This window comes from Perissodus microlepis, chromosome 13 (assembly GCF_051167445.1).
Source record: "Perissodus microlepis isolate ML-2025 ecotype Zambia chromosome 13, ASM5116744v1, whole genome shotgun sequence".
Lineage (NCBI taxonomy): Eukaryota > Metazoa > Chordata > Actinopteri > Cichliformes > Cichlidae > Perissodus > Perissodus microlepis.
This window is the reverse complement of record NC_140473.1, coordinates 42,776-70,440: the sequence shown is the minus strand read 5'-3', so window position 1 is coordinate 70,440 and position 27,665 is coordinate 42,776.

Here is a 27,665-nt window from a genome sequence, read left to right as displayed (position 1 = left end):
TTGGTTTTTGCAGCTGCTTTCAGAAAGAAGAGCAGCAAGGCAAGGCAAGGCAAGTTTATTTGTATAGCACAATTCAACAACAAGGTGATTCAAAGTGCTTTACAGAGACATTAGAAACAAAAACAAATAAAAAGCATGATTTAAAATTGATTAAAACAAGCAAACAAACAAACAAACGAATTAACAAACAAACGAACAAACAAAACAGTATATAAAATCAAAACAGATAAAATCAGAAGAGTAGATAAAATCAGTAGTTAAATGTAAGTTTTGAAATTTAAGCTTAAAAGTGTGGATTTGGTGCTTTATTCAAATGCAGCTGAGAATAGGTGAGTCTTCAACCTGGATTTAAATAAATCCAGGTTGACAAAGCCATCCACAAAGCCCACTTTTTAGCATAGCTCTGAGGTGTTTCAGTCCCATCTCTGGCTAACAGGCCAAAAATTAAGTCTACTAGGAGATGGGGGTGTCGACCAAATATTTTATCAATTTTTGTGCATAATTCTTTCGAAACATCAAGTGCCATAGTTGCATAAAGAAGTCGGGAGAGGCCTTCAACTTTGGCTACCAAGGATCTTCCAGTAATGGATAAATCTCTTTGAAGCCAAAGATTAAATCTATGTTGTATTGCAGTTATAAGAGGGTCAAAAATTTCAGATAATCTGGCATCTTGGTCTCTTTGAATGATAATACCAAGATATTTAACATTATTTTTAACAGGAACACCTGATATAATAGTATCTGTGCAGAATTTAACAGGGAGACGTTCACATTTTGGAATGTTGAGTTTAAGACCAGAGGCTATTGAGAAATTAAGATAAGATAAGATAAGATAAGATAAGATAAGATAAGATAAAACTTTATTAATCCCTCGGGTGGGTTCCTCTGGGAAATTCGGTTTCCAAAAACACAGCACCGACAGAAGTAACAGTTACAGAATATTATATATATATATATATATACACACACACACACATATATAAATACAGAGACATATATAAATAAAATATACGAAGGGGATAAATAGAATAAATAGGAATAAAAATAAAAATACAAGTGAATTGCACATTTCAAGTATGGAGTCTATTGCACCGTTGACTATTAACAAAAGTATTGCACAAAAGGTATTGCACAGTGAGGTGAAGAGGCACTACAGCTTAGTTGTTCCCCCCTCCTTTGTCCACCTGTTTCCCCTCCCTCTCCCCTCCAGAGAGGAGTTAAACAGTTTGATGGCGTGTGGGACAAAGGAGTTTTTAAGTCTGTTGGTTCTTGTCTTGGGGAGAAGCAACCTGTCACTGAACAGACTCTTCTGGTTGTTAATGGCCGTGTGCAGAGGATGCCCAGCATTGTTCATAATGTCCAGCAGTTTTTTAGTGTCCTTTTCTCTGCCACTGTTACCAGAGTGTCCAGCTTCATGCCGACCACAGAGCCCGCCTTCCTGATCAGTTTCTCCAGCCTGGATGAGTCCTTCTTTGCTGTGCTGCTCCCCCAGCACACCACAGCATAGAAAAGTACTCCAGCAACCACTGACTGGTAAAACATCCTCAGGAGCTTCCTGCAGATGTTAAAAGACCTCAGCCTCCTGAGGAAGTACAGTCGGCTTTGGGCTTTTTTATACAGGTGCTCTGTGTTGCATGACCAGTCCAGTTTGTTGTCCACCCACAGCCCGAGGTACTTGTACTTGTTGACCACCTCCACCTCCTCCCCCTCTATCTGAACTGGCAGTGGACCTTCTCTGGACCTCCCGAAGTCCACAACCAGTTCCTTAGTCTTTGAGGTGTTGAGTTGCAGGTGGTTTTGTGTGACTCCATGCGACAAAGTTCCTCACCAGACTTCTGTACTCCTCTTCCTGATCATCCCAGATACACCCCATGATGGCTGTGTCATCTGCAAACTTCTGAATGTGGCATAATTCAGAGTTGTAGCAGAAGTCAGAGGTGTACAGGGTGAAGAGAAGTGGGGACAGCACAGTTCCCTGTGGTGCTCCTGTGCTGCTGACCACAGTGTCAGACGTGATGTCCTTCAGCCTGACGTACTGTGGTCTGTCGGTGAGGTAGTCGGAGATCCAAGCCACCAGGCAGGGGTCCACCTCCATCCTGTTCAGTTTTTCCTGAAGCATACAGGGCCGGATGGTATTAAAGGCACTGGAAAAGTCAAGAAACAGGATCCTGACCGTGCCTTTTCCCCCATCCAGGTGTGAGTGGGCTCTATGCAGGAGGTACAGGATGGCATCCTCCACTCCGACATCCGCCTTGTATGCAAACTGTAGTGGGTCCTGGGCATGTTGTACCTGTGGTCGGAGGAGGTTGAGGAAGAGCCGCTCTAGAGTCTTCATAAGATGTGACGTCAGTGCCACCGGTCGGAAGTCATTCAGCTCATTGGGCCGGTTCCTTTTGGGGACCGGGACGATGCAGGATGTCTTCCATAGGGCGGGCACTCTCCCCAGTCGCAGACTGAGGTTGAAGACTCGTTGTAGCGGCTCCCCAAGTTTAGCAGCACATGCCTTTAGCATCCTAGGACACACCTTGTCTGGGCCTGCTGCCTTTCTGGGGCGAAGCTTCCTCAGTTGGCTCCTGACCTGATCCACTGTGACACTGGGAGATGTTTGGGAGGAGGGGGGGGGAGAAGATGTCTTGCTGCTGAGAGAGGGATTGGAGGAGGGGGGTGTCATAGTGTCAGGAAGGGGGGGAAGCGAGGGAGGTAGGAGAGTGGGGAGAGGACTCTGTAGTAAAGGTGAGGGTGGGGGGGTTGTGGGCTGGTCAAACCTGTTGAAGAAGTTGTTGAGTTCGTTTGCCTTCTCCACAGTCCCCCCCACTGTGCTTTTCTTGGTGTTGTGGCCTGTGATGGTTTTCACACCATTCCAGACCTCCCTCATATTGTTCCTCTCCAACTTCTGCTCCACCTTCCTCCTGTAGGTGTCCTTTGCTTCCCTCAGGCAGCGTTTCACCTCCTGCTGTGCTGCTTTCATCTCCTCCTTCACTTTGCTCCTGAAAGCCTTCTTCTTCATGCTGAGGACAGCTTTGACTTCCTGTGTTACCCACAGTTTGTTATTAGGATAACACCGTACCGTCTTAGCAGGGGCGACTGTGTCCACACAAAAGTTGAGGTAGTCTGTAAGACAGTGTGTCGCCCCCTCTATGTCCTCACCATGTGGGCTCAGAAGCACATCCCACTCTGTCGTGTTAGCAGTCTCTCAGAGCATCCTCCTTTTCTGGGGTCCATCTCCGGATGGAGCGCGTTGTGACAGGCTGCCTTTGGACGAGGGGTGTGTATTGTGGCTGTAGGTAAACCAGGTTGTGGTCTGACTTCCCTAGTGGGGGGAGGGGGCTGGCTCTGTATACATCTCTCACATTGGCATACAGTAGGTCAATTGTCCCGTTGCTCCTTGTGGCGAATCACAAAGTCTTTGTCCTGCCTACGTGTCACAAAGTCTTTTTCCTGCGCGCGTGTCACAAAGTCTTTGTTCTGCCTGCGTGTCACAAAGTCTTTGTTCTGCCAGCGTGTCACAAAGTCTTTTTCCCGCGCGCGTGTCACAAAGTCTTTGTTCTGCCTGCGTGTCACAAAGTCTTAGTTCTGCCTGCGTGTCACAAAGTCTTTTTCCCGCGCGCGTGTCACAAAGTCTTTGTTCTGCCTGCGTGTCACAAAGTCTTTGTTCTACCAGCGTGTCACAAAGTCTTTGTTCTGCCTGCGTGTCACAAAGTCTTAGTTCTGCCTGCGTGTCACAAAGTCTTTTTCCCGCGCGCGTGTCACAAAGTCTTTGTTCTGCCTGCGTGTCACAAAGTCTTTGTTCTACCAGCGTGTCACAAAGTCTTTTTCCCGCGCGCGTGTCACAAAGTCTTAGTTCTGTCTGCATGTCACAAAGTCTTTTTCCCGCGCGCGTGTCACAAAGTCTTTGTTCTGCCTGCGTGTCACAAAGTCTTTGTTCTACCAGCGTGTCACAAAGTCTTTTTCCCGCGCGCGTGTCACAAAGTCTTTGTTTTGCCTGCGTGTCACAAAGTCTTTGTTCTGCCTGCGTGTCACAAAGTCTTTTTCCCGCGCGCGTGTCACAAAGTCTTAGTTCTGCCTGCGTGTAACAAAGTCTTTGTTCTGCCGGCGTGTCACAAAGTCTTTCTTCTGCCTGCGTGTCACAAAGTCTTTGTTCTGCCTGCGTGTCACAAAGTCTTTTTCCCGCGCGTGTCACAAGGTCTTTGTTCTGCCTGCGTGTCACAAACTCTTTGTTCTGCCAGCGAGTCACAAAGTCTTTGTCCTGCCTGCGTGTCACAAAGTCTTTGTTCTGCCAGCGTGTCACAAAGTCTTTTTCCCGCGCGCGTCTCACAAAGTCTTTTTCCCGCACTCGTGTCACAAAGTCTTTGTTCTGCCTGCATGTCACAAAGTCTTTGTTCTACCAGCGTGTCACAAAGTCTTTTTCCCGCACTCGTGTCACAAAGTCTTTGTTCTGCCTGCATGTCACAAAGTCTTTGTTCTGCCCGCGTGTCACAAAGTCTTTGTTCTGCCTGCGTGTCACAAAGTCTTTTTCACGCGCGTGTCACAAAGTCTTTGTTCTGCCTGCGTGTCACAAAGTCTTTTTCCCGCGCGCGTGTAACAAAGTCTTTGTTCTGCCTGCCTGTCACAAAGTCTTTGTTCTGCCTGCGTGTCACAAAGTCTTTGTTCTGCCAGCGTGTCACAAAGTCTTTGTTCTGCCTGCGTGTCAGAAAGTCTTTGTTCTGCCTGCGTCTCACAAAGTCTTTGTTCTACCTGCGTGTCACAAAGTCTTTGTTCTGTCTGCGTGTCACAAAGTCTTTGTTCTGCCAGCGTGTCACAAAGTCTTTGTTCTGCCAGCGTGTCACAAAGTCTTTTTCCCGCGGGCGTGTCACAAACTCTTTGTTCTGCCTGCCTGTCACAAAGTCTTTCTTCTTTCTGCGTGTCACAAAGTCTTTGTTCTACCAGCGTGTCACAAAGTCTTTTTCCCGCGCGCGTGTCACAAAGTCTTAGTTCTGTCTGCGTGTCACAAAGTCTTTTTCCCGCGCGCGTGTCACAAAGTCTTTGTTCTGCCTGCGTGTCACAAAGTCTTTGTTCTACCAGCGTGTCACAAAGTCTTTTTACCGCGCGCGTGTCACAAAGTCTTAGTTCTGCCTGCGTGTAACAAAGTCTTTGTTCTGCCGGCGTGTCACAAAGTCTTTCTTCTGCCTGCGTGTCACAAAGTCTTTGTTCTGCCGGCGTGTCACAAAGTCTTTGTTCTGCCTGCGTGTCACAAAGTCTTTGTTCTGCCTGCGTGTCACAAAGTCTTTTTCCCGCGCGTGTCACAAAGTCTTTGTTCTGCCTGCGTGTCACAAAGTCTTTGTTCTGCCGGCGTGTCACAAAGTCTTTCTTCTGCCTGCGTGTCACAAAGTCTTTGTTCTGCCGGCGTGTCACAAAGTCTTTGTTCTGCCTGCGTGTCACAAAGTCTTTGTTCTGCCTGCGTGTCACAAAGTCTTTTTCCCGCGCGTGTCACAAAGTCTTTGTTCTGCCTGCGTGTCACAAAGTCTTTGTTCTGCCTGCGTGTCACAAAGTCTTTTTCCCGCGCGCGTGTCACAAAGTCTTTGTTCTGCCTGCCTGTCACAAAGTCTTTTTTCTGCCTGCGTGTCACAAAGTCTTTGTTCTGCCAGCGTGTCACAAAGTCTTTTTCCCGCGCGCGTGTCACAAAGTCTTTGTTCTGCCTGCGTGTCACAAAGTCTTAGTTCTGCCTGCGTGTCACAAAGTCTTTTTCCCGCGCGCGTGTCACAAAGTCTTTGTTCTGCCTGCGTGTCACAAAGTCTTTGTTCTACCAGCGTGTCACAAAGTCTTTGTTCTGCCTGCGTGTCACAAAGTCTTAGTTCTGCCTGCGTGTCACAAAGTCTTTTTCCCGCGCGCGTGTCACAAAGTCTTTGTTCTGCCTGCGTGTCACAACGTCTTTGTTCTACCAGCGTGTCACAAAGTCTTTTTCCCGCGCGCGTGTCACAAAGTCTTAGTTCTGTCTGCATGTCACAAAGTCTTTTTCCCGCGCGCGTGTCACAAAGTCTTTGTTCTGCCTGCGTGTCACAAAGTCTTTGTTCTACCAGCGTGTCACAAAGTCTTTTTCCCGCGCGCGTGTCACAAAGTCTTTGTTTTGCCTGCGTGTCACAAAGTCTTTGTTCTGCCTGCGTGTCACAAAGTCTTTTTCCCGCGCGCGTGTCACAAAGTCTTAGTTCTGCCTGCGTGTAACAAAGTCTTTGTTCTGCCGGCGTGTCACAAAGTCTTTCTTCTGCCTGCGTGTCACAAAGTCTTTGTTCTGCCTGCGTGTCACAAAGTCTTTTTCCCGCGCGTGTCACAAGGTCTTTGTTCTGCCTGCGTGTCACAAACTCTTTGTTCTGCCAGCGAGTCACAAAGTCTTTGTCCTGCCTGCGTGTCACAAAGTCTTTGTTCTGCCAGCGTGTCACAAAGTCTTTTTCCCGCGCGCGTCTCACAAAGTCTTTTTCCCGCACTCGTGTCACAAAGTCTTTGTTCTGCCTGCATGTCACAAAGTCTTTGTTCTACCAGCGTGTCACAAAGTCTTTTTCCCGCACTCGTGTCACAAAGTCTTTGTTCTGCCTGCATGTCACAAAGTCTTTGTTCTGCCCGCGTGTCACAAAGTCTTTGTTCTGCCTGCGTGTCACAAAGTCTTTTTCACGCGCGTGTCACAAAGTCTTTGTTCTGCCTGCGTGTCACAAAGTCTTTTTCCCGCGCGCGTGTAACAAAGTCTTTGTTCTGCCTGCCTGTCACAAAGTCTTTGTTCTGCCTGCGTGTCACAAAGTCTTTGTTCTGCCAGCGTGTCACAAAGTCTTTGTTCTGCCTGCGTGTCAGAAAGTCTTTGTTCTGCCTGCGTCTCACAAAGTCTTTGTTCTGCCTGCGTGTCACAAAGTCTTTGTTCTGTCTGCGTGTCACAAAGTCTTTGTTCTGCCAGCGTGTCACAAAGTCTTTGTTCTGCCAGCGTGTCACAAAGTCTTTTTCCCGCGGGCGTGTCACAAACTCTTTGTTCTGCCTGCCTGTCACAAAGTCTTTCTTCTTTCTGCGTGTCACAAAGTCTTTGTTCTACCAGCGTGTCACAAAGTCTTTTTCCCGCGCGCGTGTCACAAAGTCTTACTTCTGTCTGCGTGTCACAAAGTCTTTTTCCCGCGCGCGTGTCACAAAGTCTTTGTTCTGCCTGCGTGTCACAAAGTCTTTGTTCTACCAGCGTGTCACAAAGTCTTTTTACCGCGCGCGTGTCACAAAGTCTTAGTTCTGCCTGCGTGTAACAAAGTCTTTGTTCTGCCGGCGTGTCACAAAGTCTTTCTTCTGCCTGCGTGTCACAAAGTCTTTGTTCTGCCGGCGTGTCACAAAGTCTTTGTTCTGCCTGCGTGTCACAAAGTCTTTGTTCTGCCTGCGTGTCACAAAGTCTTTTTCCCGCGCGTGTCACAAAGTCTTTGTTCTGCCTGCGTGTCACAAAGTCTTTGTTCTGCCAGCGAGTCACAAAGTCTTTGTCCCGCCTGCGTGTCACAAAGTCTTTGTTCTGCCTGCGTGTCACAAAGTCTTTGTTCTGCCTGCGTGTCACAAAGTCTTTGTTCTGCCTGCGTGTCACAAACTCTTTGTCCCGCCTGCGTGTCACAAAGTCTTTGTCCCGCCTGCGTGTCACAAAGTCTTTGTCCCGCCTGCGTGTCACAAAGTCTTTGTTCTGCCTGCGTGTCACAAAGTCTTTTTCCCACGCGCGTCTCACAAAGTCTTTTTTCTTTTTTTTTCTTTTTTTTCTTTTTCTTTTTTTTTTTTGTGTCCCTTTCGGATCTTTAGCCATCAGAATTGTTGTCTTAAGGCCAAGAAAGATGCCAAGCGGATTTATTTTACCAAGTGGATCATCATGGCCTTGCCATATTGGTCCATTTGATTGACCTTTATTATAATTATGTATTTATTTTATTTTCGATTGCTACAAACGGGACAGACGTGACTGGGGGATAGGACAGGGAGAAAGAATGAAAGAAAGAGAGGGAGAGAAAGAAAACCAAAGGGGAGAAGAGACGGTGAGAAGGCGGGGAAGAAAGGAAAAAACAAACAAACAAACAAACAAAACGCCTGGATCACCTGTATGGAGAAAAAAAACAGAAGAGAAAGAAAACAACAAAGAGCAACATAATAAAAACAGCACCATCACAATAAACTAGCTAGCAGTAGATAACAGTAGATACTAAATAATAAACGATATTGTGCAGCACGCAAGATAGACAGCGCACAATGTGCTTTGAGGCAGCAGCCAAGAAAGGTGTAGTCCGCGTCTGTGAACACCCGTGTGTACACCTGTGTGCATACCTGTGTGGATCAGCATGCTTGTATTCCAAAGGTTTCTCCATGTAACGATCTGCTAGGGAGTGTGGGGAGCCATAGCCCCGTCCACCAGGGTATGAAGCAGGTATGGAGGAGATCCAGGCCCCAGATATCCAGAGGCCCCAGAGTACAAGGACCCGAGGAGGACCACCAAAGGGGGGGGGGGGACCGTGCCACCCTCCTGGGAAGAGCTGAGTAGAGCCCCAAACGAGAGGTCACCCCGCAGCTACGGAGCAGAGGCCAGAGGGGGTTGCAGTGGCGTGCCCGCGGGCTCCGCCGGCAGCCAGCTGTGCCAGAGAGGACCGAGCTTCAGGCCCAGAGGCCAGAGGCCTGAGGGCATCCCACCCCCCGGAAGGAGCCCAGCCGGGCCACAGGCGCCCGGCCCCGCCAATCGGCCAACAGGAGTGAGCCGGTACATGCATGAGCGCCCAAAGTCTTTTTTCTGCCTGCGTGTCACAAAGTCTTTGTTCTGCCTGCCTGTCACAAAGTCTTTTTCCCACGCGCGTGTCACAAAGTCTTTGTTCTGCCTGCGTGTCACAAAGTCTTTGTTCTGCCTGCGTGTCACAAAGTCTCTGTTCTGCCTGCGTGTCACAAAGTCTTTGTTCTGCCTGCCTGTCACAAAGTCTTTGTTCTGCCTGCGTGTCACAAAGTCTTTGTTCTGCCTGCGTGTCACAAAGTCTTTGTTCTGCCCGCGTGTCACAAAGTCTTTGTTCTGCCTGCCTGTCACAAAGTCTTTTTCCCACGCGCGTGTCACAAAGTCTTTGTTCTGCCTGCGTGTCACAAAGTCTCTGTTCTGCCTGCGTGTCACAAAGTCTTTGTTCTGCCTGCCTGTCACAAAGTCTTTGTTCTGCCTGCGTGTCACAAAGTCTTTGTTCTGCCTGCGTGTCACAAAGTCTTTGTTCTGCCTGCGTGTCACAAAGTCTTTGTTCTGCCTGCGTGTCACAAAGTCTTTTTCCCGCGCGCTTGTCACAAAGTCTTTGTTCTGCCTGCGTGTCACAAAGTCTTTGTTCTGCCTGCGTGTCACAAAGTCTTTTTCCAGCGCGCGTGTCACAAAGTCTTTTTCCAGCACTTGTGTCACAAAGTCTTTGTTCGTCCTGCGTGTCACAAAGTCTTTGTTCTGCCTGCGTGTCACAAAGTCTTTGTTCTATCTGCGGGTCACAAAGTCTTTTTCCCGCGCGCGTGTCACAAAGTCTTTGTTCTGCCTGCGTGTCACAAGGTCTTTGTTCTGCCTGCGTGTTACAAAGTCTTTGTTCTGCCGGCATGTCACAAAGTCTTTGTTCTGCCTGCGTGTCACAAAGTCTTTGTTCTGCCTGCGTGTCACAAAGTCTTTGTTCTGCCTGCGTGTTACAAAGTCTTTGTTCTGCCTGCGTGTCACAAAGTCTTTGTTCTGCCTGCGTGTCACAAAGTCTTTGTTCTGCCTGCGTGTTACAAAGTCTTTGTTCTGCCGGCATGTCACAAAGTCTTTGTTCTGCCTGCGTGTCACAAAGTCTTTGTTCTGCCTGCGTGTCACAAAGTCTTTGTTCTGCCCGCGTGTCACAAAGTCTTTGTTCTGCCTGCCTGTCACAAAGTCTTTTTCCCACGCGCGTGTCACAAAGTCTTTGTTCTACCTGCGTGTCACAAAGTCTTTGTTCTGCCTGCGTGTCACAAAGTCTTTGTTCTACCTGCGTGTCACAAAGTCTTTGTTCTGCCTGCGTGTCACAAAGTCTCTGTTCTGCCTGCGTGTCACAAAGTCTTTGTTCTGCCTGCCTGTCACAAAGTCTTTGTTCTGCCTGCGTGTCACAAAGTCTTTGTTCTGCCTGCGTGTTACAAAGTCTTTGTTCTGCCGGCATGTCACAAAGTCTTTGTTCTGCCTGCGTGTCACAAAGTCTTTGTTCTGCCAGCGTGTCACAAAGTCTTTGTTCTGCCCGCGTGTCACAAAGTCTTTGTTCTGCCTGCCTGTCACAAAGTCTTTTTCCCACGCGCGTGTCACAAAGTCTTTGTTCTACCTGCGTGTCACAAAGTCTTTGTTCTGCCTGCGTGTCACAAAGTCTCTGTTCTGCCTGCGTGTCACAAAGTCTTTGTTCTGCCTGCCTGTCACAAAGTCTTTGTTCTGCCTGCGTGTCACAAAGTCTTTGTTCTGCCTGCGTGTCACAAAGTCTTTGTTCTGCCTGCGTGTCACAAAGTCTTTGTTCTGCCTGCGTGTCACAAAGTCTTTTTCCCGCGCGCTTGTCACAAAGTCTTTGTTCTGCCTGCGTGTCACAAAGTCTTTGTTCTGCCTGCGTGTCACAAAGTCTTTTTCCAGCGCGCGTGTCACAAAGTCTTTTTCCAGCACTTGTGTCACAAAGTCTTTGTTCGTCCTGCGTGTCACAAAGTCTTTGTTCTGCCTGCGTGTCACAAAGTCTTTGTTCTATCTGCGGGTCACAAAGTCTTTTTCCCGCGCGCGTGTCACAAAGTCTTTGTTCTGCCTGCGTGTCACAAAGTCTTTGTTCTGCCTGCGTGTTACAAAGTCTTTGTTCTGCCGGCATGTCACAAAGTCTTTGTTCTGCCTGCGTGTCACAAAGTCTTTGTTCTGCCTGCGTGTCACAAAGTCTTTGTTCTGCCTGCGTGTTACAAAGTCTTTGTTCTGCCTGCGTGTCACAAAGTCTTTGTTCTGCCTGCGTGTCACAAAGTCTTTGTTCTGCCTGCGTGTTACAAAGTCTTTGTTCTGCCGGCATGTCACAAAGTCTTTGTTCTGCCTGCGTGTCACAAAGTCTTTGTTCTGCCTGCGTGTCACAAAGTCTTTGTTCTGCCTGCGTGTCACAAAGTCTTTTTCCCGTGCGTGTCACAAAGTCTTTGTTCTGCCTGCGTGTCACAAAGTCTTTTTCCCGCGCGTGTCACAAAATCTTTGTTCTGCCTGCGTGTCACAAACTCTTTGTTCTGCCAGCGAGTCACAAAGTCTTTGTCCTGCCTGCGTGTCACAAAATCTTTGTTCTGCCTGCGTGTCACAAACTCTTTGTTCTGCCAGCGAGTCACAAAGTCTTTGTTCTGCCCGCGTGTCACAAAGTCTTTGTTCTGCCTGCGTGTCACAAAGTCTTTGTTCTGCCTGCGTGTCACAAAGTCTTTTTCCCGCGCGCGTGTCACAAAGTCTTTGTTCTGCCTGCGTGTCACAAAGTCTTTGTTCTGCCTGCGTGTCACAAAGTCTTTTTCCCGCGCGCGTGTCACAAAGTCTTTGTTCTGCCAGCGTGTCACAAAGTCTTTGTTCTGCCAGCGTGTCACAAAGTCTTTGTTCTGCCTGCGTGTCACAAAGTCTTTGTTCTGCCTGCGTGTCACAAAGTCTTTGTTCTGCCTGCGTATCACAAAGTCTTTGTTCTGTCTGCGTGTCACAAAGTCTTTGTTCTGCCAGCGTGTCACAAAGTCTTTTTCCCGCGCGCGTCTCACAAAGTCTTTTTCCCGCACTCGTGTCACAAAGTCTTTGTTCTGCCTGCGTGTCACAAAGTCTTTGTTCTGCCCGCGTGTCACAAAGTCTTTGTTCTGCCTGCGTGTCACAAAGTCTTTTTCACGCGCGTGTCACAAAGTCTTTGTTCTGCCTGCGTGTCACAAAGTCTTTTTCCCGCGCGTGTCACAAAGTCTTTGTTCTGCCTGCGTATCACAAAGTCTTTGTTCTGCCCGCGTGTCACAAAGTCTTTGTTCTGCCTGCGTGTCACAAAGTCTTTTTCCTGCGCGCGTGTCACAAAGTCTTTTTCCCGCACTCGTGTCACAAAGTCTTTGTTCTGCCTGCGTGTCACAAAGTCTTTGTTCTGCCCGCGTGTCACAAAGTCTTTGTTCTGCCTGCGTGTCACAAAGTCTTTTTCACGCGCGTGTCACAAAGTCTTTGTTCTGCCTGCGTGTCACAAAGTCTTTGTTCTGCCTGCGTGTCACAAACTCTTTGTTCTGCCAGCGTGTCACAAAGTCTTTTTTCTGCCTGCGTGTCAAAAAGTCTTTGTTCTGCCTGCGTGTCACAAAGTCTTTGTTCTGCCTGCGTATCACAAAGTCTTTGTTCTGTCTGCGTGTCACAAAGTCTTTGTTCTGCCAGCGTGTCACAAAGTCTTTGTTCTGCCACCGTGTCACAAAGTCTTTTTCCCGCGCGCGTGTCACAAACTCTTTGTTCTACCAGCGTGTCACAAAGTCTTTTTCCCGCGCGCGTGTCACAAAGTCTTTGTTCTGCCTGCGTGTCACAAAGTCTTTGTTCTGCCTGCGTGTTACAAAGTCTTTGTTCTGCCTGCGTGTCACAAAGTCTTAGTTCTGCCTGCGTGTCACAAAGTCTTTTTCCCGCGCGTGTCACAAAGTCTTTGTTCTGCCTGCGTGTCACAAAGTCTTTGTTCTGCCGGCGTGTCACAAAGTCTTTGTTCTGCCTGCGTGTCACAAAGTCTTTGTTCTGCCTGCGTGTCACAAAGTCTTTTTCCCGCGCGTGTCCCAAAGTCTTTGTTCTGCTAGCGTGTCACAAACTCTTTGTTCTGCCAGCGAGTCACAAAGTCTTTGTCCTGCCTGCGTGTCACAAAGTCTTTGTTCTGCCTGCGTGTCACAAAGTCTTTTTCCCGCGCGCGTCTAACAAAGTCTTTTTCCCGCACTCGTGTCACAAAGTCTTTGTTCTGCCTGCGTGTCACAAAGTCTTTGTTCTGCCCGCGTGTCACAAAGTCTTTGTTCTGCCCGCGTGTCACAAAGTCTTTGTTCTGCCTGCGTGTCACAAAGTCTTTGTTCTGCCAGCGTGTCACAAAGTCTTTGTTCTGCCTGCGTGTCACAAAGTCTTTGTTCTGCCTGCGTGTCACAAAGTCTTTGTTCTGCCTGCGTGTCACAAAGTCTTTTTCCCGCGCGCGTGTCACAAAGTCTTTGTTCTGCCTGCCTGTCACAAAGTCTTTGTTCTGCCTGCGTGTCACAAAGTCTTTGTTCTGCCAGCGTGTCACAAAGTCTTTGTTCTGCCTGCGTGTCACAAAGTCTTTTTCCCGCGCGTGTCACAAAGTCTTTGTTCTGCCTGCGTATCACAAAGTCTTTGTTCTGCCCGCGTGTCACAAAGTCTTTGTTCTGCCTGCGTGTCACAAAGTCTTTTTCCTGCGCGCGTGTCACAAAGTCTTTTTCCCGCACTCGTGTCACAAAGTCTTTGTTCTGCCTGCGTGTCACAAAGTCTTTGTTCTGCCCGCGTGTCACAAAGTCTTTGTTCTGCCTGCGTGTCACAAAGTCTTTTTCACGCGCGTGTCACAAAGTCTTTGTTCTGCCTGCGTGTCACAAAGTCTTTGTTCTGCCTGCGTGTCACAAACTCTTTGTTCTGCCAGCGTGTCACAAAGTCTTTTTTCTGCCTGCGTGTCACAAAGTCTTTGTTCTGCCTGCGTGTCACAAAGTCTTTGTTCTGCCTGCGTATCACAAAGTCTTTGTTCTGTCTGCATGTCACAAAGTCTTTGTTCTGCCAGCGTGTCACAAAGTCTTTGTTCTGCCACCGTGTCACAAAGTCTTTTTCCCGCGCGCGTGTCACAAACTCTTTGTTCTACCAGCGTGTCACAAAGTCTTTTTCCCGCGCGCGTGTCACAAAGTCTTTGTTCTGCCTGCGTGTCACAAAGTCTTTGTTCTGCCTGCGTGTTACAAAGTCTTTGTTCTGCCTGCGTGTCACAAAGTCTTAGTTCTGCCTGCGTGTCACAAAGTCTTTTTCCCGCGCGTGTCACAAAGTCTTTGTTCTGCCTGCGTGTCACAAAGTCTTTGTTCTGCCGGCGTGTCACAAAGTCTTTGTTCTGCCTGCGTGTCACAAAGTCTTTTTCCCGCGCGTGTCCCAAAGTCTTTGTTCTGCTTGCGTGTCACAAACTCTTTGTTCTGCCAGCGAGTCACAAAGTCTTTGTCCTGCCTGCGTGTCACAAAGTCTTTGTTCTGCCTGCGTGTCACAAAGTCTTTTTCCCGCGCGCGTCTAACAAAGTCTTTTTCCCGCACTCGTGTCACAAAGTCTTTGTTCTGCCTGCGTGTCACAAAGTCTTTGTTCTGCCCGCGTGTCACAAAGTCTTTGTTCTGCCTGCGTGTCACAAAGTCTTTGTTCTGCCTGCGTGTCACAAAGTCTTTGTTCTGCCAGCGTGTCACAAAGTCTTTGTTCTGCCTGCGTGTCACAAAGTCTTTGTTCTGCCTGCGTGTCACAAAGTCTTTGTTCTGCCTGCGTGTCACAAAGTCTTTTTCCCGCGTGCGTGTCACAAAGTCTTTGTTCTGCCTGCCTGTCACAAAGTCTTTGTTCTGCCTGCGTGTCACAAAGTCTTTGTTCTGCCAGCGTGTCACAAAGTCTTTGTTCTGCCTGCGTGTCACAAAGTCTTTGTTCTGCCTGCGTGTCACAAAGTCTTTGTTCTGCCTGCGTGTCACAAAGTCTTTGTTCTGCCTGCGTGTCACAAAGTCTTTGTTCTGCCTGCGTATCACAAAGTCTTTGTTCTGTCTGCGTGTCAAAAAGTCTTTGTTCTGCCAGCGTGTCACAAAGTCTTTTTCCCGCGGGCGTGTCACATAGTCTTTGTTCTGCCTGCGTGTCACAAAGTCTTTGTTCTGCCTGCGTGTCACAAAGTCTTTGTTCTGCCAGCGTGTCACAAAGTCTTTTTCCCGCGCGCGTGTCACATAGTCTTTGTTCTGCCTGCGTGTCACAAAGTCTTTGTTCTACCAGCGTGTCACAAAGTGTTTTTCCCGCGCGCGTGTCACAAAGTCTTTGTTCTGTCTGCATGTCACAAAGTGTTTTTCCCGCGCGCGTGTCACAAAGTCTTTTTTTCTGCCTGCGTGTCACAAAGTCTTTGTTCTGCCTGCGTGTCACAAAGTCTTTGTTCTGCCTGCGTGTCACAAAGTCTTTTTCCCGCGCGTGTCCCAAAGTCTTTGTTCTGCTTGCGTGTCACAAAGTCTTTGTTCTACCAGCGTGTCACAAAGTCTTTTTCCCGCGCGCGTGTCACAAAGTCTTTGTTCTGTCTGCATGTCACAAAGTCTTTTTCCCGCGCGCGTGTCACAAAGTCTTTTTTTCTGCCTGCGTGTCACAAAGTCTTTGTTCTGCCTGCGTGTCACAAAGTCTTTGTTCTGCCTGCGTGTCACAAAGTCTTTGTTCTGCCTGCGTGTCACAAAGTCTTTGTTCTGCCTGCGTGTCACAAAGTCTTTGTTCTACCAGCGTGTCACAAAGTCTTTTTCCCGCGCGCGTGTCACAAAGTCTTTGTTCTGCCAGCGTGTCACAAAGTCTTTGTTCTGCCTGCGTGTCACAAAGTCTTTTTCCCGCGCGTGTCACAAAGTCTTTGTTCTGCCAGCGTGTCACAAAGTCTTTGTTCTGCCTGCGTGTCACAAAGTCTTTGTTCTGCCTGCGTGTCACAAAGTCTTTGTTCTGCCTGCGTGTCACAAAGTCTTTTTCCCGCGCGCGTGTCACAAAGTCTTTGTTCTGCCTGCCTGTCACAAAGTCTTTGTTCTGCCTGCGTGTCACAAACTCTTTGTTCTGCCTGCGTGTCACAAAGTCTTTGTTCTGCCTGCGTGTCACAAAGTCTTTGTTCTGCCTGCGTATCACAAAGTCTTTGTTCTGCCTGCGTGTCACAAAGTCTTTGTTCTGCCAGCGTGTCACAAAGTCTTTTTCCCGCGGGCGTGTCACAAACTCTTTGTTCTGCCTGCCTGTCACAAAGTCTTTGTTCTGCCTGCGTGTCACAAAGTCTTTGTTCTGCCAGTGTGTCACAAAGTCTTTTTCCCGTGCGCGTGTCACATAGTCTTTGTTCTGCCTGCGTGTCACAAAGTCTTTGTTCTACCAGCGTGTCACAAAGTCTTTTTCCCGCGCGCGTGTCACAAAGTCTTTGTTCTGTCTGCATGTCACAAAGTGTTTTTCCCGCGCGCGTGTCACAAAGTCTTTTTTTCTGCCTGCGTGTCACAAAGTCTTTGTTCTGCCTGCGTGTCACAAAGTCTTTGTTCTGCCTGCGTGTCACAAAGTCTTAGTTCTGCCTGCGTGTCACAAAGTCTTTTTCCCGCGCGCGTGTAACAAAGTCTTTGTTCTGCCGGCGTGTCACAAAGTCTTTCTTCTGCCTGCGTGTCACAAAGTCTTTGTTCTGCCGGCGTGTCACAAAGTCTTTCTTCTGCCTGCGTGTCACAAAGTCTTTGTTCTGCCAGCGAGTCACAAAGTCTTTGTCCTGCCTGCGTGTCACAAAGTCTTTGTTCTGCCAGCGTGTCACAAATTCTTTTTCCCGCGCGCGTCTCACAAAGTCTTTTTCCCGCACTCGTGTCACAAAGTCTTTGTTCTGCCTGCGTGTCACAAAGTCTTTGTTCTGCCCGCGTGTCACAAAGTCTTTGTTCTGCCCGCGTGTCACAAAGTCTTTGTTCTGCCTGCGTGTCACAAAGTCTTTGTTCTGCCTGCGTGTCACAAAGTCTTTGTTCTGCCTGCGTGTCACAAAGTCTTTTTCCCGCGCGCGTGTCACAAAGTCGTTGTTCTGCCTGCCTGTCACAAAGTCTTTGTTCTGCCTGCGTGTCACAAAGTCTTTGTTCTGCCTGCGTGTCACAAAGTCTTTGTTCTGCCTGCGTGTCACAAAGTCTTTGTTCTGCCTGCGTGTCACAAAGTCTTTTTCCCGCGCGCGTGTCACAAAGTCTTTGTTCTGCCTGCCTGTCAGAAAGTCTTTGTTCTGCCTGCGTGTCACAAAGTCTTTGTTCTGCCAGCGTGTCACAAAGTCTTTGTTCTGCCTGCGTGTCACAAAGTCTTTGTTCTGCCTGCGTGTCACAAAGTCTTTGTTCTACCTGCGTGTCACAAAGTCTTTGTTCTGCCTGCGTATCACAAAGTCTTTGTTCTGTCTGCGTGTCACAAAGTCTTTGTTCTGCCAGCGTGTCACAAAGTCTTTTTCCCGCGGGCGTGTCACAAACTCTTTGTTCTGCCTGCCTGTCACAAAGTCTTTGTTCTGCCTGCGTGTCACAAAGTCTTTGTTCTGCCAGCGTGTCACAAAGTCTTTTTCCCGCGCGCGTGTCACAAAGTCTTTGTTCTGCCTGCGTGTCACAAAGTCTTTGTTCTACCAGCGTGTCACAAAGTCTTTTTCCCGCGCGCGTGTCACAAAGTCTTTGTTCTGTCTGCATGTCACAAAGTCTTTTTCCCGCGCGCGTGTCACAAAGTCTTTTTTTCTGCCTGCGTGTCACAAAGTCTTTGTTCTGCCTGCGTGTCACAAAGTCTTTGTTCTGCCTGCGTGTCACAAAGTCTTTGTTCTGCCTGCGTGTCACAAAGTCTTTGTTCTGCCTGCGTGTCACAAAGTCTTTGTTCTACCAGCGTGTCACAAAATCTTTTTCCCGCGCGCGTGTCACAAAGTCTTTGTTCTGCCAGCGTGTCACAAAGTCTTTGTTCTGCCTGCGTGTCACAAAGTCTTTTTCCCGCGCGTGTCACAAAGTCTTTGTTCTGCCAGCGTGTCATAAAGTCTTTGTTCTGCCTGCGTGTCACAAAGTCTTTGTTCTGCCTGCGTGTCACAAAGTCTTTTTCCCGCGCGCGTGTCACAAAGTCTTTGTTCTGCCTGCCTGTCACAAAGTCTTTGTTCTGCCTGCGTGTCACAAACTCTTTGTTCTGCCTGCGTGTCACAAAGTCTTTGTTCTGCCTGCGTGTCACAAAGTCTTTGTTCTGCCTGCGTGTCACAAAGTCTTTGTTCTGCCTGCGTATCACAAAGTCTTTGTTCTGCCTGCGTGTCACAAAGTCTTTGTTCTGCCAGCGTGTCACAAAGTCTTTTTCCCGCGGGCGTGTCACAAACTCTTTGTTCTGCCTGCCTGTCACAAAGTCTTTGTTCTGCCAGCGTGTCACAAAGTCTTTTTCCCGCGCGCGTCACAAAGTCTTTGTTCTGCCTGCGTGTCACAAAGTCTTTGTTCTACCAGCGTGTCACAAAGTCTTTTTCCCGCGCGCGTGTCACAAAGTCTTTGTTCTGTCTGCATGTCACAAAGTCTTTTTCCCGCGCGCGTGTCACAAAGTCTTTTTTTCTGCCTGCTGTCACAAAGTCTTTGTTCTGCCTGCGTGTCACAAAGTCTTTGTTCTGCCTGCGTGTCACAAAGTCTTAGTTCTGCCTGCGTGTCACAAAGTCTTTTTCCCGCGCGCGTGTAACAAAGTCTTTGTTCTGTCTGCATGTCACAAAGTCTTTTTCCCGCGCGCGTGTCACAAAGTCTTTTTTTCTGCCTGCTGTCACAAAGTCTTTGTTCTGCCTGCGTGTCACAAAGTCTTTGTTCTGCCTGCGTGTCACAAAGTCTTTGTTCTGCCGGCGTGTCACAAAGTCTTTCTTCTGCCTGCGTGTCACAAAGTCTTTTTCCCGCGCGTGTCACAAAGTCTTTGTTCTGCCAGCGTGTCACAAAGTCTTTGTTCTGCCTGCGTGTCACAAAGTCTTTTTCCCGCGTGCGTGTCACAAAGTCTTTGTTCTGCCTGCCTGTCACAAAGTCTTTGTTCTGCCTGCGTGTCACAAAGTCTTTGTTCTGCCAGCGTGTCACAAAGTCTTTGTTCTGCCTGCGTGTCACAAAGTCTTTGTTCTGCCTGCGTGTCACAAAGTCTTTGTTCTGCCTGCGTGTCACAAAGTCTTTGTTCTGCCTGCGTGTCACAAAGTCTTTGTTCTGCCTGCGTATCACAAAGTCTTTGTTCTGTCTGCGTGTCACAAAGTCTTTGTTCTGCCAGCGTGTCACAAAGTCTTTTTCCCGCGGGCGTGTCACATAGTCTTTGTTCTGCCTGCGTGTCACAAAGTCTTTGTTCTGCCTGCGTGTCACAAAGTCTTTGTTCTGCCAGCGTGTCACAAAGTCTTTTTCCCGCGCGCGTGTCACATAGTCTTTGTTCTGCCTGCGTGTCACAAAGTCTTTGTTCTACCAGCGTGTCACAAAGTCTTTTTCCCGCGCGCGTGTCACAAAGTCTTTGTTCTGTCTGCATGTCACAAAGTGTTTTTCCCGCGCGCGTGTCACAAAGTCTTTTTTTCTGCCTGCGTGTCACAAAGTCTTTGTTCTGCCTGCGTGTCACAAAGTCTTTGTTCTGCCTGCGTGTCACAAAGTCTTAGTTCTGCCTGCGTGTCACAAAGTCTTTTTCCCGCGCGCGTGTAACAAAGTCTTTGTTCTGCCGGCGTGTCACAAAGTCTTTTTCCCGCGCGCGTGTAACAAAGTCTTTGTTCTGCCTGCGTGTCACAAAGTCTTTCTTCTGCCTGCGTGTCACAAAGTCTTTGTTCTGCCAGCGAGTCACAAAGTCTTTGTCCTGCCTGCGTGTCACAAAGTCTTTGTTCTGCCAGCGTGTCACAAATTCTTTTTCCCGCGCGCGTCTCACAAAGTCTTTTTCCCGCACTCGTGTCACAAAGTCTTTGTTCTGCCCGCGTGTCACAAAGTCTTTGTTCTGCCCGCGTGTCACAAAGTCTTTGTTCTGCCCGCGTGTCACAAAGTCTTTGTTCTGCCTGCGTGTCACAAAGTCTTTGTTCTGCCTGCGTGTCACAAAGTCTTTGTTCTGCCTGCGTGTCACAAAGTCTTTTTCCCGCGCGCGTGTCACAAAGTCTTTGTTCTGCCTGCCTGTCACAAAGTCTTTTTCCCGCGCGCGTGTCACAAAGTCTTTGTTCTGCCTGCCTGTCACAAAGTCTTTGTTCTGCCTGCGTGTCACAAAGTCTTTGTTCTGCCTGCGTGTCACAAAGTCTTTGTTCTGCCTGCGTGTCACAAAGTCTTTGTTCTGCCTGCGTGTCACAAAGTCTTTTTCCCGCGCGCGTGTCACAAAGTCTTTGTTCTGCCTGCGTGTCACAAAGTCTTTTTCCCGCGCGCGTGTCACAAAGTCTTTGTTCTGCCTGCCTGTCACAAAGTCTTTGTTCTGCCTGCGTGTCACAAAGTCTTTGTTCTGCCTGCGTGTCACAAAGTCTTTGTTCTGCCTGCGTGTCACAAAGTCTTTGTTCTGCCTGCGTGTCACAAAGTCTTTTTCCCGCGCGCGTGTCACAAAGTCTTTGTTCTGCCTGCCTGTCACAAAGTCTTTGTTCTGCCTGCGTGTCACAAAGTCTTTGTTCTGCCAGCGTGTCACAAAGTCTTTGTTCTGCTTGCGTGTCACAAAGTCTTTGTTCTGCCTGCGTGTCACAAAGTCTTTGTTCTACCTGCGTGTCACAAAGTCTTTGTTCTGCCTGCGTATCACAAAGTCTTTGTTCTGTCTGCGTGTCACAAAGTCTTTGTTCTGCCAGCGTGTCACAAAGTCTTTTTCCCGCGGGCGTGTCACAAAGTCTTTGTTCTGCCTGCCTGTCACAAAGTCTTTGTTCTGCCTGCGTGTCACAAAGTCTTTGTTCTGCCAGCGTGTCACAAAGTCTTTTTCCCGCGCGCGTGTCACAAAGTCTTTGTTCTGCCTGCGTGTCACAAAGTCTTTGTTCTACCAGCGTGTCACAAAGTCTTTTTCCCGCGCGCGTGTCACAAAGTCTTTGTTCTGTCTGCATGTCACAAAGTCTTTGTCCCGCGCGCGTGTCACAAAGTCTTTTTTTCTGCCTGCGTGTCACAAAGTCTTTGTTCTGCCTGCGTGTCACAAAGTCTTTGTTCTGCCTGCGTGTCACAAAGTCTTTGTTCTGCCTGCGTGTCACAAAGTCTTTGTTCTGCCTGCGTGTCACAAAGTCTTTGTTCTACCAGCGTGTCACAAAGTCTTTTTCCCGCGCGCGTGTCACAAAGTCTTTGTTCTGCCAGCGTGTCACAAAGTCTTTGTTCTGCCTGCGTGTCACAAAGTCTTTTTCCCGCGCGTGTCACAAAGTCTTTGTTCTGCCAGCGTGTCACAAAGTCTTTGTTCTGCCTGCGTGTCACAAAGTCTTTGTTCTGCCTGCGTGTCACAAAGTCTTTTTCCCGCGCGCGTGTCACAAAGTCTTTGTTCTGCCTGCCTGTCACAAAGTCTTTGTTCTGCCTGCGTGTCACAAACTCTTTGTTCTGCCTGCGTGTCACAAAGTCTTTGTTCTGCCTGCGTGTCACAAAGTCTTTGTTCTGCCTGCGTGTCACAAAGTCTTTGTTCTGCCTGCGTATCACAAAGTCTTTGTTCTGCCTGCGTGTCACAAAGTCTTTGTTCTGCCAGCGTGTCACAAAGTCTTTTTCCCGCGGGCGTGTCACAAACTCTTTGTTCTGCCTGCCTGTCACAAAGTCTTTGTTCTGCCTGCGTGTCACAAAGTCTTTGTTCTGCCAGTGTGTCACAAAGTCTTTTTCCCGCGCGCGTGTCACATAGTCTTTGTTCTGCCTGCGTGTCACAAAGTCTTTGTTCTACCAGCGTGTCACAAAGTCTTTTTCCCGCGCGCGTGTCACAAAGTCTTTGTTCTGTCTGCATGTCACAAAGTGTTTTTCCCGCGCGCGTGTCACAAAGTCTTTTTTTCTGCCTGCGTGTCACAAAGTCTTTGTTCTGCCTGCGTGTCACAAAGTCTTTGTTCTGCCTGCGTGTCACAAAGTCTTAGTTCTGCCTGCGTGTCACAAAGTCTTTTTCCCGCGCGCGTGTAACAAAGTCTTTGTTCTGCCGGCGTGTCACAAAGTCTTTCTTCTGCCTGCGTGTCACAAAGTCTTTGTTCTGCCGGCGTGTCACAAAGTCTTTCTTCTGCCTGCGTGTCACAAAGTCTTTGTTCTGCCAGCGAGTCACAAAGTCTTTGTCCTGCCTGCGTGTCACAAAGTCTTTGTTCTGCCAGCGTGTCACAAATTCTTTTTCCCGCGCGCGTCTCACAAAGTCTTTTTCCCGCACTCGTGTCACAAAGTCTTTGTTCTGCCTGCCTGTCACAAAGTCTTTGTTCTGCCTGCGTGTCACAAAGTCTTTGTTCTGCCAGCGTGTCACAAAGTCTTTGTTCTGCCTGCGTGTCACAAAGTCTTTGTTCTGCCTGCGTGTCACAAACTCTTTGTTCTGCCTGCGTGTCACAAAGTCTTTGTTCTGCCTGCGTGTCACAAAGTCTTTGTTCTGCCTGCGTATCACAAAGTCTTTGTTCTGTCTGCGTGTCACAAAGTCTTTGTTCTGCCAGCGTGTCACAAAGTCTTTTTCCCGCGGGCGTGTCACATAGTCTTTGTTCTGCCTGCGTGTCACAAAGTCTTTGTTCTGCCTGCGTGTCACAAAGTCTTTGTTCTGCCAGCGTGTCACAAAGTCTTTTTCCCGCGCGCGTGTCACATAGTCTTTGTTCTGCCTGCGTGTCACAAAGTCTTTGTTCTACCAGCGTGTCACAAAGTCTTTTTCCCGCGCGCGTGTCACAAAGTCTTTGTTCTGTCTGCATGTCACAAAGTGTTTTTCCCGCGCGCGTGTCACAAAGTCTTTTTTTCTGCCTGCGTGTCACAAAGTCTTTGTTCTGCCTGCGTGTCACAAAGTCTTTGTTCTGCCTGCGTGTCACAAAGTCTTAGTTCTGCCTGCGTGTCACAAAGTCTTTTTCCCGCGCGCGTGTAACAAAGTCTTTGTTCTGCCGGCGTGTCACAAAGTCTTTCTTCTGCCTGCGTGTCACAAAGTCTTAGTTCTGCCTGCGTGTCACAAAGTCTTTTTCCCGCGCGCGTGTAACAAAGTCTTTGTTCTGCCTGCGTGTCACAAAGTCTTTCTTCTGCCTGCGTGTCACAAAGTCTTTGTTCTGCCAGCGAGTCACAAAGTCTTTGTCCTGCCTGCGTGTCACAAAGTCTTTGTTCTGCCAGCGTGTCACAAATTCTTTTTCCCGCGCGCGTCTCACAAAGTCTTTTTCCCGCACTCGTGTCACAAAGTCTTTGTTCTGCCTGCGTGTCACAAAGTCTTTGTTCTGCCCGCGTGTCACAAAGTCTTTGTTCTGCCCGCGTGTCACAAAGTCTTTGTTCTGCCTGCGTGTCACAAAGTCTTTGTTCTGCCTGCGTGTCACAAAGTCTTTGTTCTGCCTGCGTGTCACAAAGTCTTTTTCCCGCGCGCGTGTCACAAAGTCTTTGTTCTGCCTGCCTGTCACAAAGTCTTTGTTCTGCCTGCGTGTCACAAAGTCTTTGTTCTGCCTGCGTGTCACAAAGTCTTTTTCCCGCGCGTGTCCCAAAGTCTTTGTTCTGCTTGCGTGTCACAAACTCTTTGTTCTGCCAGCGAGTCACAAAGTCTTTGTCCTGCCTGCGTGTCACAAAGTCTTTGTTCTGCCTGCGTGTCACAAAGTCTTTTTCCCGCGCGCGTCTAACAAAGTCTTTTTCCCGCACTCGTGTCACAAAGTCTTTGTTCTGCCTGCGTGTCACAAAGTCTTTGTTCTGCCCGCGTGTCACAAAGTCTTTGTTCTGCCTGCGTGTCACAAAGTCTTTGTTCTGCCCGCGTGTCACAAAGTCTTTGTTCTGCCAGCGTGTCACAAAGTCTTTGTTCTGCCTGCGTGTCACAAAGTCTTTGTTCTGCCTGCGTGTCACAAAGTCTTTGTTCTGCCTGCGTATCACAAAGTCTTTGTTCTGCCTGCGTATCACAAAGTCTTTGTTCTGTCTGCGTGTCAAAAAGTCTTTGTTCTGCCAGCGTGTCACAAAGTCTTTTTCCCGCGGGCGTGTCACATAGTCTTTGTTCTGCCTGCGTGTCACAAAGTCTTTGTTCTGCCTGCGTGTCACAAAGTCTTTGTTCTGCCAGCGTGTCACAAAGTCTTTTTCCCGCGCACGTGTCACATAGTCTTTGTTCTGCCTGCGTGTCACAAAGTCTTTGTTCTACCAGCGTGTCACAAAGTGTTTTTCCCGCGCGCGTGTCACAAAGTCTTTGTTCTGTCTGCATGTCACAAAGTGTTTTTCCCGCGCGCGTGTCACAAAGTCTTTTTTTCTGCCTGCGTGTCACAAAGTCTTTGTTCTGCCTGCGTGTCACAAAGTCTTTGTTCTGCCTGCGTGTCACAAAGTCTTAGTTCTGCCTGCGTGTCACAAAGTCTTTTTCCCGCGCGTGTCCCAAAGTCTTTGTTCTGCTTGCGTGTCACAAAGTCTTTGTTCTACCAGCGTGTCACAAAGTCTTTTTCCCGCGCGCGTGTCACAAAGTCTTTGTTCTGTCTGCATGTCACAAAGTCTTTTTCCCGCGCGCGTGTCACAAAGTCTTTTTTTCTGCCTGCGTGTCACAAAGTCTTTGTTCTGCCTGCGTGTCACAAAGTCTTTGTTCTGCCTGCGTGTCACAAAGTCTTTGTTCTGCCTGCGTGTCACAAAGTCTTTGTTCTGCCTGCGTGTCACAAAGTCTTTGTTCTACCAGCGTGTCACAAAGTCTTTTTCCCGCGCGCGTGTCACAAAGTCTTTGTTCTGCCAGCGTGTCACAAAGTCTTTGTTCTGCCTGCGTGTCACAAAGTCTTTTTCCCGCGCGTGTCACAAAGTCTTTGTTCTGCCAGCGTGTCACAAAGTCTTTGTTCTGCCTGCGTGTCACAAAGTCTTTGTTCTGCCTGCGTGTCACAAAGTCTTTTTCCCGCGCGCGTGTCACAAAGTCTTTGTTCTGCCTGCCTGTCACAAAGTCTTTGTTCTGCCTGCGTGTCACAAACTCTTTGTTCTGCCTGCGTGTCACAAAGTCTTTGTTCTGCCGGCGTGTCACAAAGTCTTTGTTCTGCCTGCGTGTCACAAAGTCTTTGTTCTGCCTGCGTATCACAAAGTCTTTGTTCTGCCTGCGTGTCACAAAGTCTTTGTTCTGCCAGCGTGTCACAAAGTCTTTTTCCCGCGGGCGTGTCACAAACTCTTTGTTCTGCCTGCCTGTCACAAAGTCTTTGTTCTGCCTGCGTGTCACAAAGTCTTTGTTCTGCCTGCCTGTCACAAAGTCTTTGTTCTGCCTGCGTGTCACAAAGTCTTTGTTCTGCCTGCGTGTCACAAAGTCTTTGTTCTGCCTGCGTATCACAAAGTCTTTGTTCTGTCTGCGTGTCAAAAAGTCTTTGTTCTGCCAGCGTGTCACAAAGTCTTTTTCCCGCGGGCGTGTCACATAGTCTTTGTTCTGCCTGCGTGTCACAAAGTCTTTGTTCTGCCTGCGTGTCACAAAGTCTTTGTTCTGCCAGCGTGTCACAAAGTCTTTTTCCCGCGCGCGTGTCACATAGTCTTTGTTCTGCCTGCGTGTCACAAAGTCTTTGTTCTACCAGCGTGTCACAAAGTCTATTTCCCGCGCGCGTGTCACAAAGTCTTTGTTCTGTCTGCATGTCACAAAGTGTTTTTCCCGCGCGCGTGTCACAAAGTCTTTTTTTCTGCCTGCGTGTCACAAAGTCTTTGTTCTGCCTGCGTGTCACAAAGTCTTTGTTCTGCCTGCGTGTCACAAAGTCTTAGTTCTGCCTGCGTGTCACAAAGTCTTTTTCCCGCGCGTGTCCCAAAGTCTTTGTTCTGCTTGCGTGTCACAAAGTCTTTGTTCTACCAGCGTGTCACAAAGTCTTTTTCCCGCGCGCGTGTCACAAAGTCTTTGTTCTGTCTGCATGTCACAAAGTCTTTTTCCCGCGCGCGTGTCACAAAGTCTTTTTTTCTGCCTGCGTGTCACAAAGTCTTTGTTCTGCCTGCGTGTCACAAAGTCTTTGTTCTGCCTGCGTGTCACAAAGTCTTTGTTCTGCCTGCGTGTCACAAAGTCTTTGTTCTGCCTGCGTGTCACAAAGTCTTTGTTCTACCAGCGTGTCACAAAGTCTTTTTCCCGCGCGCGTGTCACAAAGTCTTTGTTCTGCCAGCGTGTCACAAAGTCTTTGTTCTGCCTGCGTGTCACAAAGTCTTTTTCCCGCGCGTGTCACAAAGTCTTTGTTCTGCCAGCGTGTCACAAAGTCTTTGTTCTGCCTGCGTATCACAAAGTCTTTGTTCTGCCTGCGTGTCACAAACTCTTTGTTCTGCCTGCCTGTCACAAAGTCTTTGTTCTGCCTGCGTGTCACAAAGTCTTTGTTCTGCCTGCGTATCACAAAGTCTTTGTTCTGCCTGCGTGTCACAAAGTCTTTGTTCTGCCAGCGTGTCACAAAGTCTTTTTCCCGCGGGCGTGTCACAAACTCTTTGTTCTGCCTGCCTGTCACAAAGTCTTTGTTCTGCCTGCGTGTCACAAAGTCTTTGTTCTGCCAGTGTGTCACAAAGTCTTTTTCCCGTGCGCGTGTCACATAGTCTTTGTTCTGCCTGCGTGTCACAAAGTCTTTGTTCTACCAGCGTGTCACAAAGTCTTTTTCCCGCGCGCGTGTCACAAAGTCTTTGTTCTGTCTGCATGTCACAAAGTGTTTTTCCCGCGCGCGTGTCACAAAGTCTTTTTTTCTGCCTGCGTGTCACAAAGTCTTTGTTCTGCCTGCGTGTCACAAAGTCTTTGTTCTGCCTGCGTGTCACAAAGTCTTAGTTCTGCCTGCGTGTCACAAAGTCTTTTTCCCGCGCGCGTGTAACAAAGTCTTTGTTCTGCCGGCGTGTCACAAAGTCTTTCTTCTGCCTGCGTGTCACAAAGTCTTTGTTCTGCCGGCGTGTCACAAAGTCTTTCTTCTGCCTGCGTGTCACAAAGTCTTTGTTCTGCCAGCGAGTCACAAAGTCTTTGTCCTGCCTGCGTGTCACAAAGTCTTTGTTCTGCCAGCGTGTCACAAATTCTTTTTCCCGCGCGCGTCTCACAAAGTCTTTTTCCCGCACTCGTGTCACAAAGTCTTTGTTCTGCCTGCGTGTCACAAAGTCTTTGTTCTGCCCGCGTGTCACAAAGTCTTTGTTCTGCCCGCGTGTCACAAAGTCTTTGTTCTGCCTGCGTGTCACAAAGTCTTTGTTCTGCCTGCGTGTCACAAAGTCTTTGTTCTGCCTGCGTGTCACAAAGTCTTTTTCCCGCGCGCGTGTCACAAAGTCGTTGTTCTGCCTGCCTGTCACAAAGTCTTTGTTCTGCCTGCGTGTCACAAAGTCTTTGTTCTGCCTGCGTGTCACAAAGTCTTTGTTCTGCCTGCGTGTCACAAAGTCTTTGTTCTGCCTGCGTGTCACAAAGTCTTTTTCCCGCGCGCGTGTCACAAAGTCTTTGTTCTGCCTGCCTGTCACAAAGTCTTTGTTCTGCCTGCGTGTCACAAAGTCTTTGTTCTGCCAGCGTGTCACAAAGTCTTTGTTCTGCCTGCGTGTCACAAAGTCTTTGTTCTGCCTGCGTGTCACAAAGTCTTTGTTCTACCTGCGTGTCACAAAGTCTTTGTTCTGCCTGCGTATCACAAAGTCTTTGTTCTGTCTGCGTGTCACAAAGTCTTTGTTCTGCCAGCGTGTCACAAAGTCTTTTTCCCGCGGGCGTGTCACAAACTCTTTGTTCTGCCTGCCTGTCACAAAGTCTTTGTTCTGCCTGCGTGTCACAAAGTCTTTGTTCTGCCAGCGTGTCACAAAGTCTTTTTCCCGCGCGCGTGTCACAAAGTCTTTGTTCTGCCTGCGTGTCACAAAGTCTTTGTTCTACCAGCGTGTCACAAAGTCTTTTTCCCGCGCGCGTGTCACAAAGTCTTTGTTCTGTCTGCATGTCACAAAGTCTTTTTCCCGCGCGCGTGTCACAAAGTCTTTTTTTCTGCCTGCGTGTCACAAAGTCTTTGTTCTGCCTGCGTGTCACAAAGTCTTTGTTCTGCCTGCGTGTCACAAAGTCTTTGTTCTGCCTGCGTGTCACAAAG